General features: G+C 38.0%; 1 protein-coding gene across 1 annotated transcript in view; it reads left to right on the forward strand.

Annotated features, from left to right (window-relative positions):
* LOC133848539 (uncharacterized) overlaps positions 1 to 14155 on the forward strand; it is a 51762-nt gene that overhangs the window by 17262 nt on the left and 20345 nt on the right. The window contains exon 3 of the mRNA XM_062284155.1: positions 8632 to 8673. The gene's annotated coding sequence lies outside the window, so the exon portion shown is untranslated. The remainder of the gene's footprint in view (positions 1 to 8631; positions 8674 to 14155) is intronic.

Here is a 14155-nt window from a genome sequence, read left to right on the forward strand (position 1 = left end):
ATTGCAATCAATTGTGGAAATAGTTGAGCAAATATCTGTCATAAATATGGCGCTGTCTCAATTCAATTGATGTGCAGCAGATTGCAATTATATATCTATATGTATAGCCTTGTATTTGTGGCAAGCAATCGTGGGCTGTGCAAACCAAAAGCCGTTAGAGAATAGAGAAAAAGTAATTTTAGAATTGAATTAAAGAAGAGAAATGAAGTTGATGTGGAAGAACAAGCTGAAGAACAACTAACAACTAACAACCACAAGTTGCAAGTTGTTGGTTGCAAGTAGTTGATTGCAAGTTGATCATACGCAATGATATCCATTGATGTCGAGACAGAGACAGGGAGACAGAGAGAGAAAGAGACTGACACATCGTTATAAAGTGGACATTTCAAATGGCAATATGGCTGTGAAGACTGCGTCTCATTTGCATACTGAACTCAAACTGTGTGTGTGTGTGTAAGTGCAACAGTTGATGTGGCATGCAATGTGGCAGACATCAGCAGAAGCAGAAGTGAAGTGAAGTAAAGTGAAGTGAAGCATGGTGGCCAGCATTCGACTTGCCAGTTTGTTTTTTGTTTAACGAGATGAACGAACAACGATAGAAAAATGTCAATGTCAATGGGTGGCTTCGACTCTTGTGCCACAAGCAGAGTCAGAGTCAGAGTCAGGGGCAGGGGCAGGGGCAATGGGGTGGGGCAGCAACGAGCAACTGGGCGACACAACATTGACATTTGCATCGTTAGCCAGAGGAGCTCAGTCGATGTCGATGTCGATGTCGCTGCTGTCGTTGTTGCTTCATTAGACAAAATAAAAACCCGACTTTGGTTAATAAGGCAACTCTCAAGTCAATCAGCGAGAGCAGCCGAAACAAGCAACAACAGCAACAACAATCAGTTGTTGGCCAAATGCCGTTGCCGTTGCTGTTGCTGTTGCTGGTGCTGTTGTTGCATCGGCATCTTGTGGCCGCCACAAACCGGTCAAAATTAACCTACTTAGAAAAAAAAAAGCACCGCCAGTTGCTCTCGCCTTTCCCCAAAACACCAAAAACCGAGAAAAAAAAAAACGAAAAACTGAAAACCCGAAAACCGTAAAACGGAAAAGCCAAAAGCAAAACAAATCTTTTGTACGTGCCACAGATGCTGGCCGAAGATGTTGCAGCTACGCTCCCTCTGCTCTTCACTCCTCGCCTCTTCTCTTCTTTCCGCACCCTAGAAAATTTTCAAATCATAATTATCATTATGATTTTTTTCCTCGCTTGGCCTCGCTTCGTTTCAACTTTAGCTTTGCTCACGCGACCAGCGCCAGCGATAACGATACTGCCCACTTGCCACGCCCCCCACCGTCTCGGGCGCATCTCAGCTGCAAATTATATACTAGTTGCCACAACAACAACAATAACAACAAAGTTCAACCCTATATGGCAAAGGCAACTACAAAACGCAACTCCTTTTTTGGGGAAAGCAAAGGCGTTACATTTGCAGTTAGAAGGGCAGCTTTCAGCTTTCAGCTTTCGGCTTCTTATTACATCGTCTCAAATAATCAGATCAGTTTACCCAACTCTAAAGAAATGTGAGAGGAAAGTTCTTAAGCAGAACTTGTGAAAAAACGTAAAAGAAAGAATAACATGTTTATTTCAAAGAAGACTACAAAGCTATAAAAAATAATACAAAGTAATCTTCAGAAATATTTGAATTCAACTTCAAATATATATAACAGCTAAGAAAATATATCAGTTTAATATTTAATGAAAAAAAATGCTAGCAAAACTGTTTTTAAGCATGAAAATATGAAATAAATAAATATGAAATGTTAAATCAGTTTGCAGAAGAGAATAATTGCAGAATAGAAAAAATTCAGTAGAAAACTCTTCACAAATATCTGAATTCAACCTTAAATATTTATATTATTCTTTTCTCAACTTTGATAAATTAGAAATTAGAAATCCTTATTATAATCGGAAAAGCGTAAAAGAATTAAAAAAAATAAAATAAAATTGAAATATAAATGTAACAACATGATTGGAGAGAAAAATGTAAGGAAGAAGTTGACATGATTTGAGAGCAGTTTGTGGTGCATCTAGTTAAGATCGCAAACCGCAGCTTGGCATAAATCTCTAGGGAATTTTATTGAAGTGAGAAAGAGAGAAGAAGGAGAAGGAGAAGGAGAAGGGAGGAATGGGGGAAGCTTTGTAATGAGAGAGCTATCAAATAACCGATAGCAGTAAGAAGAGTATAAATACTCGAGTATGAATCGGATTTCATAATGTGTGGGGATATCATGTCAAATGGGTGGCAATGTCTCCTGTCAGATTGAGGTTGACTCTGTAATGCAGCTTGCAGCTGTGTGCAGCTTGCAACTGGAGTCTGATTGCGTTGCACGTTCTTTTGTGGCACATTTGTGAACTGTTAGATTTCCCTAGATGAAGTTTTCTTTCTACTCTGAGGTTAACCGCGCTGCGAAATTGAAAAAGCAAATAAATGAGAAAATAAGCACGTAATGAGAAAGAAAAAAGTAGAATAAGCAAATGGGAAAATAGAATAGAGTAAAGAAAGAAAACTTGCAACCGCAATCAGGTCTAACGTTAGTTTGCCAAGAGTGTGTCGATATCATCATCTGCAGCTGCGGCTGTGGCTTAATTGATTAGCCACAAAATGAGGCAGTAGCAAAGATGACAACAGCGTCAACACAAATTAGAATTTGCCCAAGCCAAAAAAAAAATAAAATAAGAAAAGAAAATAAGTCTGCCACGCCCTAGCAAAAAAGGTGCTGCTGGCTTGCAGTAGCCAAAACGCTTCGTGCAACAGCATCGTGTTGCAAGTAAGCCAGCAAGCAAGAGCTGCAGAATCAAGTGATTACTGTCTGGCATCACGAGTAATGAAACGTGACTCAAATCGCAGTTAAACACCCCAACGACACACACACACACTCACACACACACACAACCAACACTCTGCTCAAATCCCAAAACGAGACGAGCTAAAACACGAGGCAAACAGCAATTAGAACAGTCCAAAAACAACTGGCAACAAGACCAAAAACTCTTGTGTTCGTGCCCCAGGAGGCCACATTGACGAGGCAGAGGCGAAGTCCGAGACGGAGGCAGAGGCGGAGGAGTGAAGTCTCTCCGCTCCGATCTGCCGCATTGAGAGCTCGGCTACATCATCAATGTCGTTGCATGTCAGCCATTTGGATAATGGCGACCATTTGGTCCCCGGCTGCAACAGGATGTTTTTCTTCTACTTCGACTTCTACTTCGACTTCTACTTCAGCTGCTGCTTCTCGTTTTCTTTGCCTTGCTCTGCTTTTGTTTTGGGATGTGTAACAAGACACCAACTACAAGAGTCAACTCTCTGGTTGCCCAAAGGGCAGGTTAACAAGAGCAACTGTTGTCGGTTGCTGTTGTTGTTCTTGCTGTTGTCTGCTGCCCCAGGAGGTTGCAACTTGCCTTCGGCTCTATGGAATGCAAAGTTTAAAGTTTAGCGTCGAGCATCGAACATCGAACATCGAGAAGAAGTCGAGAGCTATCAATTGATTAGCCTAGACGTTGCGTATGCTGCTCAGCTATATTTCAAGATGCATTTCACAGATACATTGCAGACACACAACAAGATGCATTTTAGATGCGAGCTGCAAGAATTAGCAAACCACGTAGATTTATGGTGCACACAATTATAGCTACAGTATTTAAGATACCAGGCAATTTTTGGTTGCGATCAGAAGTCATTTAAGAAATACTTAAACTGACCATCTGGCATATTTTGTACTCTATGGTATATTTTAAATGCTTTACTATCTCAATATAGCAAATATAGCCTTCGGTATATTTGAGTCAGATCTAAATTTTAGAAGTTATTTAAGAAATACTCTGGCTAACAAACTGTCTATGGCATATTTTGAATGCATTACTATATCGATCTACCAATTATAGCTTTCGGTATATTTTAGCATGTTTGTGGTCTATTGCTAATATAGTGTGTACTCAATGGTACAATTTGAATGTTTTACTATATCAACATATTATTGACATTAGTATATTTTGGTATTTTGGTTAAACTATATCGATATACCAAATGTTTCATTCGGTATATTTTAATATTTTGTATGTTTCATTTTGTAAACTATGGTATATTTAAAATGTAGTTGTATGAAGAATATACCAAATGTGGGTAATATAATATAGTTTAGTATTTTTGTAGTATACTATATATTTTTTTTATATTTGTAGAATATGACGTTAGCAGCTTTGTAGCTTTTTAGCTAGTTTTCTCTCACTCATGAGATAATTATTTGCCAAGAGGAAACTTCTCACACAAACATTCTGCTGTTGCTTAATTCTCATTGCAAGAAATGTTCTGAGAAAGAAAGCTTCTGTTGAATTAGAATACTTAATTACAGATGCACTTGTTGCCCTCTTTTCTAAGCTCAGCCTGATTATAGCTTATCTTTGCCATTGCCATTGCCTTTGTTTTTAATTGCCATTTTTTGCAGCCATAAATTAAAAATCATAATTTTAGGTTTTCGTGCTCATACTTTTTGTTGTTGGTGCGGCTGCAGTTGGCAGTTGGCATTTCACTTGATTTACATGCAAACAGAATCAGAACGCTATAAATGGTAATAAGCCCGCCCCGATTTCTCCATATCTCCATATCTCGATATTCCCATATATCCATATCCGTTGTCTTATTTTTTTTTTGTTGCGGCCAGCTAAACACATTTGCATATGGCAAGCGAAAGCAACAAATATTTCTTGGGGTCGCCAAAAAGGTTCGGCCCGTTAGCAGCCCAGAAAACCATGAGCAGAAGAAGCAAATAACAAATACAAATCTGCATAGAACGAGCCACGCCCCACAAAACAGGGGGCATGCAACGGCGTGGCACACACACACACACACACACACACGTCTCGCTCTGTTTACAGATGCATGCAAAACTGACACTGCAACACCAAGCATGGACCGAAAGGCAGCCTAGACTTGGTCACTTTTGTGCACTGAGAGAAACTCTTGTGATCAAGTCAATTCAGTAAAATCAGGAAATAATAATTTGATTTTTATACCCGCTACCCATAGGGTAGAAGGGTATTATAACTTTGTGCCGGCAGGAAATGTATGTAACAGGTAGAAGGAGGCATCTCCGACCCTATAAAGTATATATATTCTTAATCAGCGTCAACAGCCGAGACGATATAGCCATGTCCGTCTGTCCGTCTGTGTGTCTGTGTGTCCGTCCGTCTGTCCGTATGAACACCTAGATCTCAGAGACTACGAGAGATAGAGCTATAATTTTTTTTCGACAGCATTTGTTATGTTTGCACGCAGATCAAGTTTGTTTCAAATTTTTGCCACGCCCACTTCCGCCCCCGCAAATCAAAAAAATCGAATAACAAGCGTAATTTTAAAGCTAGAGTTGCGAATTTTGGTATATATAATAATAACTATAGTAGTTATGATTCCTGAAAATTTGGTTGCGATCAGATAAAAATTGTGGAAGTTATAAAAGAAATACTTTTGTATGGGCAAAAACGCCTACTTATAAGGGTCTTAGTTACTTTGGCTGACAATCTGGTATATTGAGCCGTCTATGGTATATTTTGAATGTGGTACTATATTGATATACCAAACATACCATTTGGTATATTTTTAGTATTTTTTAAGTATTTTCGGTATATTTTCAAAATGATACCGCAATATTTTGCCTTTATTAAAAATGGGTAGCTGGTATCTCACAGTCGAGCACACTCGACTGTAACTTTCTTACTTGTTGAAATATGTCATCAGCAAATGCAAAATTTGATTTTAGATACACCCAGTGCGGTAGTATTTTTAAAATATACCGAATTAATATACCGTACAAATACAACAATATCACCAAAGCAATATTTGATATATTCATAAACATACCAAATGATCAGCCAAAGCAGCTAAGACCCTATTGCAGTAGTCTCTGAAATCTAGGTGTTTAAACGGACGGACAGACAGACAGACAGACGGACATGGCTATATACCTAGAAGAATATATATACTTTATAACTCCTTGTGTCTGTTTCATTTATTTTCCTGAAGACACACAATTATAATAATAATCAAATTTAGACATTCGCTGTTGTCTGTCAAAATCAAATAGTTCTAGGTCTCACTCCCCACAAATTTGTCTCAGTGTATACCTAGAAGCAACTAGCCGAAGATATCATCACACTCGCACACCTAGCTTAGCTGGTGTTTAAAATATATTTTACTTTTGGCCCTGGCCCTGCCGCCCAGTTGCAGTTGCAAGTTTGCAGTTGCAAGTTTGCCGATTGCCGCTTTTGTTGCATTGCCACAACAATGGCCACAGCTGAGGATGATTTCTTGGCCGCCGTCTCCGCATCGGATTCTTTGGCAAACGGCAAATGTAATTCATGGCATTAAAAAACACAAGACGCAAAGGCAGCGGCAGAGGCAGAGGCAGAGGCAGAGGCCTCAAAATGGAAAATTGCCATGCATAACAATTTTTTCTATCTATGTTTCTACACTACATTTTTTTCTCCTCTTTTCTTGTGTTTTTGTTTATTATAAAGAATAGAAGGCGTAGGTAAGGGGGAGCGAACAATTTATGCGAAGCGAACGCAATTCTGTACGAGATATCAGAAAAGGTTTCCATGAAACTTGGGGCTAACTTCTGCCTCTGCCTCTGCCTCTGCCACTGCCACCACCGCCTTCGCCACCGCACTCAATTCTTAAGCTCAGTCTCAGCCTCAGTGTTGGCGATAACAGAGATCGAGCGCTGCTGATTATGCGTTGAACATCGTTAGGTTTTCGGATTTACCTTCTTTTCTGTCCTGTTCTTTTCTCTCAGTCTTTTTTTTCTCTGTGCTCTTTTGTTAGATATTTGTTAAGTTCAGTCGCCGTTAGATTAGCGCACCGCATTCAGAGCAGTGTTGGCAACTTTGCCGCAAGGCAACAAAAAACGAAAAAAAAAAAACCAAAGGTATTTTTAACAAATTTCCGTTTACGTGCTCAGCAATTACCACAGCTGAAAAATAGTTCATAAATTTCGTCAATATCGTACGCTCTGATATCCAGCAGCGATAACTTTTGTATTTATGGTTTATTATGTGGCGGCATTTATTTACAATTATTGCTTTTTTGTTCGGGCTCTAAAAACATTTATAATTTGTTATCCTTAGAATATGTTAGAATACAATAGTTGTTTCCAAGCTAAAATGAAACCATTAGTTGCAAATACTCGCAGAACATTTCCAAATTATTTCACTTGTATTGTGTGAAATCGATCAATTTATACAACCTTAAATATCAATTTTGAAATTTTACCATTCTTGAAACAAGATTATAATCTTGAATCTAGAATTTCAAGATTGGGCAACCAAGCATTTTTGTAGAATTTTATTTAATCTTGATTCCAGGATAAATCTTGTTGATTCAATTGCGACATCTTATAACATTGATTCAACATTTGAATACATTTTTTTAAAATGTTATTTAAAGTGCTTTTTTGCCAACATTAAATTTTTGTCAGTTGAATATAATTTTTGAATAGAATTCCAAATTATTTTTCATAGTTTGTTGAACTTCTCTGCTTGACACTAAAAAAGCCAAGTGCGCATCACTAGGCAGCAATCGAAGTAAATTTTGTATCTATTGCTCTCTCTCTGTCTGTGCAATTAAGTGATCGCGGCAGCAGCTCATCAAAGCAACAGCTCGGCGTAGCTCGGAGCAGCTCCCAGGGCCAAGCAGATGAACCAATCAACGGATCACAGCAGCTGCAGCAATAGCTGCAACCACAACAACAACAACAACAGCAACATCAGTGTCAGCTTCTGGCCATGTGGCATTAGCATCAAGCAGCGGACTTCAAACTGAAGCTAATGTTGATGTTGATGTTGATGCTGATGATATTGCTGCTGCTCTTGTTGTTGCTGTTGCTGTTAGCTGACTGCCCAATTCAATTAACTTTCACTGGGATCGCAAGCTCGCTGCCATTATGATTCTGGGCAACAAGCCTCCAACTGGCGGCAACTAGAGCCAGTTGCCTCTGTTGCCAGTTGCCATTTGCCTCTGTTGCCAGTTGCCATCGCTTATCTCAGCGCTCGAGTCTGCAGCACGTTTGAAGCGGGCCGCGTTCTCTGCTGCTGCTGTTGCTGCTGCTGCTTCTGCTCAGAAATATCGCCGTGGTACGTGTCGTGTGTCATTAAGTAACGGTAATTTACCACACAACACCGACGCGATGTGCGTCGCTTCATGGGATAACCTCAAGTACAACAAAAAAAAAACTCAAAACAAAAAAAAAGTAGCATAATCGAGCGCCGATGGCTGCGATGCGATGCGGGTTTTTCGCCTCCATTTTCATGGCGCATGGCTCTGCATTGCGCCAATTTGCTGTTCTTGGCCATTTTATGAGCGTATTACAAAAAATAAACACAACTGAACAAAAAACGTAGCGAGCCAAACAAAAGACTTAAGCGACAAACTCACCAAGCCCAAGCCTGAATTTTACTTTGTGCTCGTGTTCTTTTTATTTATTATTTTTGCTCTTTGTTGGTATTTTCGTATTTGTTATTCTATTTATTATTATTTTGTTCAGCTCTCGAAACTTTTTTGATTAATCAAATATCATTTTTTTGGCTTTTACTTTCAGATATCACAACGAAAGCAAATCTTAAGCAGACTACAAATTAAGGTAAGTTTCTAAAAAGAGAAATATGTTTATGTACTTTTATGTTCACATGTCAGCCTGACTAGCCAGATACCCTGTAGTTATTTATATCTACAAAAAATTTTGAGCTGTTTGAGATGAAATGTAAGCAAGAGGAAAATAAAAGTAGGAATGTTAGTGCGACAAAAAGAAAACAGAAATATAAATGAGAAGTAGAAATAGAAATAGAAATAAAAATTGAAATAGAAATAAAAATATAAAAATAAAAAGCAATGGAAATAGAATTAGATATAGAAATAAAACAAGATAAATACTATATAACTTAGTCAAAGAATAAGAAGATTTATTTATTTGCTCATTATATTAAATCTAGATTTTAAAGCTGAACTTAATTATACAGTAAAGAGAATACTGGCTGCTTTCGATTCAGTTTATGCAAAGAATTCACTCCAGCTCAAGCAACTGAAATACCCTCTGCATCGAAAAGTAAGCTAGAGACTGTTTGAAGATTGATTATGCTTTTGGCATTATTCATTTCATTTTCATTGAGCTGCTAAACAATTCATAAATTACGCTAAGCTGCAAAACGTTTCGAGCCATAAAGAGCGGGCTTGACTTTGCTTTTACGAGTCGCGTTTTGGCTATAAAAGCAAAAAACAGATAAGAGAAAAAAAGCTGAGAAAGCATGGGAAATCGTTATATAGTAAAGTAACAAATTCAACTATGCAAAACATTTAATGGAAGGCAGAGAGGGAGGAGGTGGAAGAAGAGGAGGAGGAGGTGTATTAACCATTAGTAGCGACACGATTGCTGTTGCTGTTAGCTGTTGCTGCTGTTGAAGTTGGTTCTACATATAACATAGAGAGGAGACTTCGCTTTCACCGAAATCATTTTATTTATTGAATTCTGTGCATGTCGAGCACGTTTGCACGAAACAACCAAAAAGACAGACGGACAGACGGACAGACAGACGGACTGCAACTTTGAGGCGATGCGACATTTGGAACATGTTGGAAAAAGTCGCGATTGTCAAAGGAGGCAGCAGCAACCAGCAACCAGCAACCAACAAAGTGCTAAATAAAACCGTAGACAGGAGCAGAGAAGAAGGAGAAGGAGGAAGAGGAGGAGGCGGAACATATGACAACGGCCCAGCACATGTTGGCATGCCAATGAATTTTTAGCCACGATGCCGTGGCAAATGTTTTGTGTGCTTCCCTCGCCTCGCCTCGCCTCCCGCTCTGCCAGCTGCCTGAGTGGCATGTGAATGAGACGCCATCGAAGTAAAATTGGTAAAGAGTTTGGCGTTTTTTGTTGTTTCTTCATGCTGTCGCTGTTGTTGCTGGACAGAAATTGTCTTAGGTCGTGCCAGCAACGAGGCGCATTATAAAAATCCACAACAGCAGCAACAACAACAACAACAAGGGCGACAACAGCAACATATTCGTATAAAAATGAAAATGAAAAGTTCTCAAGCATTTGGAAATGTCTGAAAACCTTTGACAGCGCACGTCGCACTCTATTGACAGCTGGAGCGGAAAAGTGGAAAGCTAGAAAGCGAGGGAAATGAGTTTAAGGGAAGAGACACATGTTTGTGCGACACATTTAGAACGAGTGCAACAAAAAGTGCAGCAAAATAAAGCAACAAAAATAGAGAAATATAAACAAGAAGAAGAAATAGTAAATGTATATAGAAATTAGAAGTGAAAATATGAAATATAAAATAGAAGTTGATAGGGAATTGAAAATTAAATATATGTAAAAACTAGACAACAAAATAATGAAAGAAATTATAAAATGGGAATAGAAATAGAAAAAAAAATATAAGTATAAATTGTAATATGAAAAATAAATAAAAAGTAGGATACAATTTTAAAATATAAATAAATATAGAAATTGGAATGTAAAATATGAATAGTAAGGAAAATAGAAATATAAACAAAAACTACAAAATATAAATAGAAAATAGAAAAATAAATAAAAGTAGAAAACATAAATAGAATATAAAAACATAATTAAAGAAATTTAAATACAAATACAAATACAAATATAAATACAAATATAAATAGAAACAGAAATAGAAATCGAAATTAAAGAAAACAAAAAATTAGAAAATTGAATAAAATGTAACATACGCATAGACAAATTGAAAAGAAAACTAAACGCCGCAATGTCAAAGTGAAAATCAGAGCACAGCAAAGAGACCACACAACAGAAAGGGGAGAAGAAATTGCGGGGAAGATGGAGAGCAGAGCAAATCGTTAAGCTGGCCGAACAAATTGAATGACCGCAATTGGGTTGTAAAAATCAAGCGTAGCAATCACATTTCAAACTGTCGCTGCGAGGCTTCTGAAAGCAGTTTCTCCATCTCTTTCTCTAGCCCCCGCTCTCGCTCTCTGATCGATTAATTTGCACAATTGCATTGCACAAAACTATCGATAATTATGGCCCAAGGACAAAAGCTGTTGTCGCTAAGCAATTAAAATACAAAATAGCAAAATAAATGTTTTTTTTTAAATCCGACAAGTTTTCGATAAGTAAAAGGTATTCTTGAAAAGTAATCGATAGATTTATGGAAAAGCCAACAGCGTAAATAAGTTATAAGTTTTCAATAAGTGAAAAGTTGCTTAAAAATATGCATGATTTCGATAAGTAAAAAGTATTTTATAAAAGCGACCGATAAATTAAGCGAAAAGCCAAAATCTAAAATAAATGTCGAAATTTAATTAGATAGCAACGAAAATCACTTTTCAAATAGTTGATCAAACATTAATTACATAAATTGCAAACAGTTGCTCAAGCATTAATGACTGATCGATAACAACTGGAGTTATCGATAGGCGGCTGCACAACACTGGCATGCATTTGATCATCGCCCCCACAGTTGACCGCAAAAACTCATTTAGTCGACAGGCAAAAAGAAAGAGCAGCTTGGGGAAAGGTGGAGAGTGCAACGTGTTGCAACTTGGTCGAAACTGGTTTGATTTGTCGGCCAAGACCAAAAAAAGCTGCAGCGTCGGCCAAATGGCGTCAAATGAGCCAGAGACCGACAAAATAAAAATCTCGCCAAGCGCGAGGTATCCCCAAAAAAAAGACAAAACAAAAAAATAAAAGAAAAAAAAAACGAACTCTCTCAGTTCTCTGACCCACAAGTTGCAGCATTTGCATGTCTCCCCCTCCCACCACCGCCTTTTGCTGCATGTTTGCCAGCCACACCAAATCTTTTGACAATCAGCCAACAACAGTCTTTCGATGTGTGTGTGTGTGTGTGGGACTTGGCCCACTTTGATGTGATGTGACCGCATTTGCTGGCTCATTGTTGCCGCAGCCAATGTTGTGCAGCGACTTCTAATCGTTGCAACTGCCACACGCTGCTTCGTTGCTTCGTTGCTTTGCTATTGCTGCCAATAAAAAGAGAAAGAGCACAAGCAAGACGGCAGCCAACGCACTTTCCCACAGCGAACTTGCCACCTGACTCACTTTAATTAACTGGGCCAAGTGCTGCGCTTGCAATCGATAACAAACACAATTCAAGCCAATGCAGTTAAAACTACAATTTATTGCTTAATCAAAGAGAGTTGAAATCAAAGAAATCTATTCAAAATTTTCATTTTTACATTTCTATTTTTATTTTATTTTAAATCAAAAGTAAACTTTGTAAAGATTAGTTTCAAAATGCAAAGAAATTAAAATGAATCACATTCAGCAAATTTCATTCAGCAAATTTTACTAGCTGACTAAACTATTTAAAAGTTTGAAGTTCAAGTTTTACATTCACCTTTTTTAGGCAATAAATAAAATTAAACTATTTAACAGATAAGATTTCATTTAAAAATGCAATTGATTGTTTAATAGAATAAAGCTTAAATGAATCATGTTGATTTTATTTAACGTTTACGTTTACGTTTATATTTTTATATCAGTTGTTGACAAATTTTAAATGCAAATACAACTAATGCATTTATCAAAAAAATTTAAAATGAATAACAATTATTTTAGGCAACCAAATTAGTAGATTTCTAGATTAAATCAACGTTCATTTCTTATATTCATTCCAGAATATATTGACATATCAATTGCATTCTATGCTGATAAATTGCAATTAGAAATGAAAACAAATACAATTGATTTGCCTTTTCAATTAAAGTTTAAGCAAGACAAATTTATTATCTTAGACTGAAGATCTTAGTCGCATCATTTCATTGTAAAACGAAATTGTATTCATTGAAGAAAATGTGCTTAAAGTTGAAAAATCGAATTCTACATTCCATTCTTATATACTATAAAAAAGATAAGCTTATGAAAGATAGATATAGTTAGGTGCGGCAGCAATATTTCATGCACTCAACTGCAAAGCAGTGTTTGCTGCAGCATTCTGTTGTTGGACTAACGAAATATGATTAATTTCAAGGAATTCCGCACGAAAAGTGTCATTCTCAGAAGCTCAGAAGATGCGCCACAGAGCCACAGCAAAAGAAGTTGCTTTGGCCCTTTGTGCGGGGAGGGTAGGGAGGGTAGGGAGGTAGGGATTTGTGCGTCATTAACATGCAAGAAGAAGTCGGCAGATCAGATCACGAGCGTTGAGCAAACAAAATGCCAAATGCATTAGCATTCAACTTGATCAAATCGCAATGATGATGAAGCAGTTAATGATGAAGAATGATGATGATGATGATGATGATGATGATGATGATGATGATGCTGGGGCACTAATGACAGGCTCTGTCAGTCGCGTTCGTCCACTTATTTCCTTTACGAAGGCAGCAACAGCAGCAACCACATCGACATCGCCAGCAACAGTTGGTGGCTACGTGCGTAGCATTTGCCGATGACTGTTGCGGATTATGTGGCGACCTTTGTGTGCCGCCCCAGTCAAGCAGACGGACACTCAAAGGGGCAACAACAACAACAACAACAACAACAACAACAGCAACAATTTTGTGCACAATTCAAATCGAAAGAAGGCACATTTCAATGTGCCCCATTGTGATGGGCAATCGGGGCAACAGCAACAGCAACAGCAATGGCAACGGCTGAAAGCAATAGCAACAACAACAACAACAGCAACAGCAACTTGAAGTTTAAGCAACAAAACAGTTTCTATCACATTGCCGATCTGCTGTCTGCTCTTAACTTGGCCAAAAGAGTTATGCAGTCATTTCTCAAAGATCTTTTAGTTGTTGTTGTTGCCCGTTTGCTTGATTTCCGCTTTACTGCTGCTGTTGCTGTTGTTGCTGTATTCTAACGCTTATCTCAGCGTCTGTTAACCAGGTCAACTAACGGCAACGGCCGCAAGCTGTTAAAGCCAACTTAAACAAATAACACTCATTCATTCAGACTCGTAATCTCTATCACCCGCTCTAGCTCTCTCTCTCTCTCTCTCTCTCTTGCTCTCTCACTCTGCCCGCATCAGTTGGCAAGTTCTCAGAGTCTGCGGCTCTCTTCTTTGTGCTTTCTTTCAGTCGCTTAATTTACGCACACATTACGAGCGCAATTCAATTCTTCTATT

This window comes from Drosophila sulfurigaster, chromosome X (genome assembly GCF_023558435.1).
Source record: "Drosophila sulfurigaster albostrigata strain 15112-1811.04 chromosome X, ASM2355843v2, whole genome shotgun sequence".
In the NCBI taxonomy this organism is placed as follows: Eukaryota; Metazoa; Arthropoda; class Insecta; order Diptera; family Drosophilidae; genus Drosophila; species Drosophila sulfurigaster.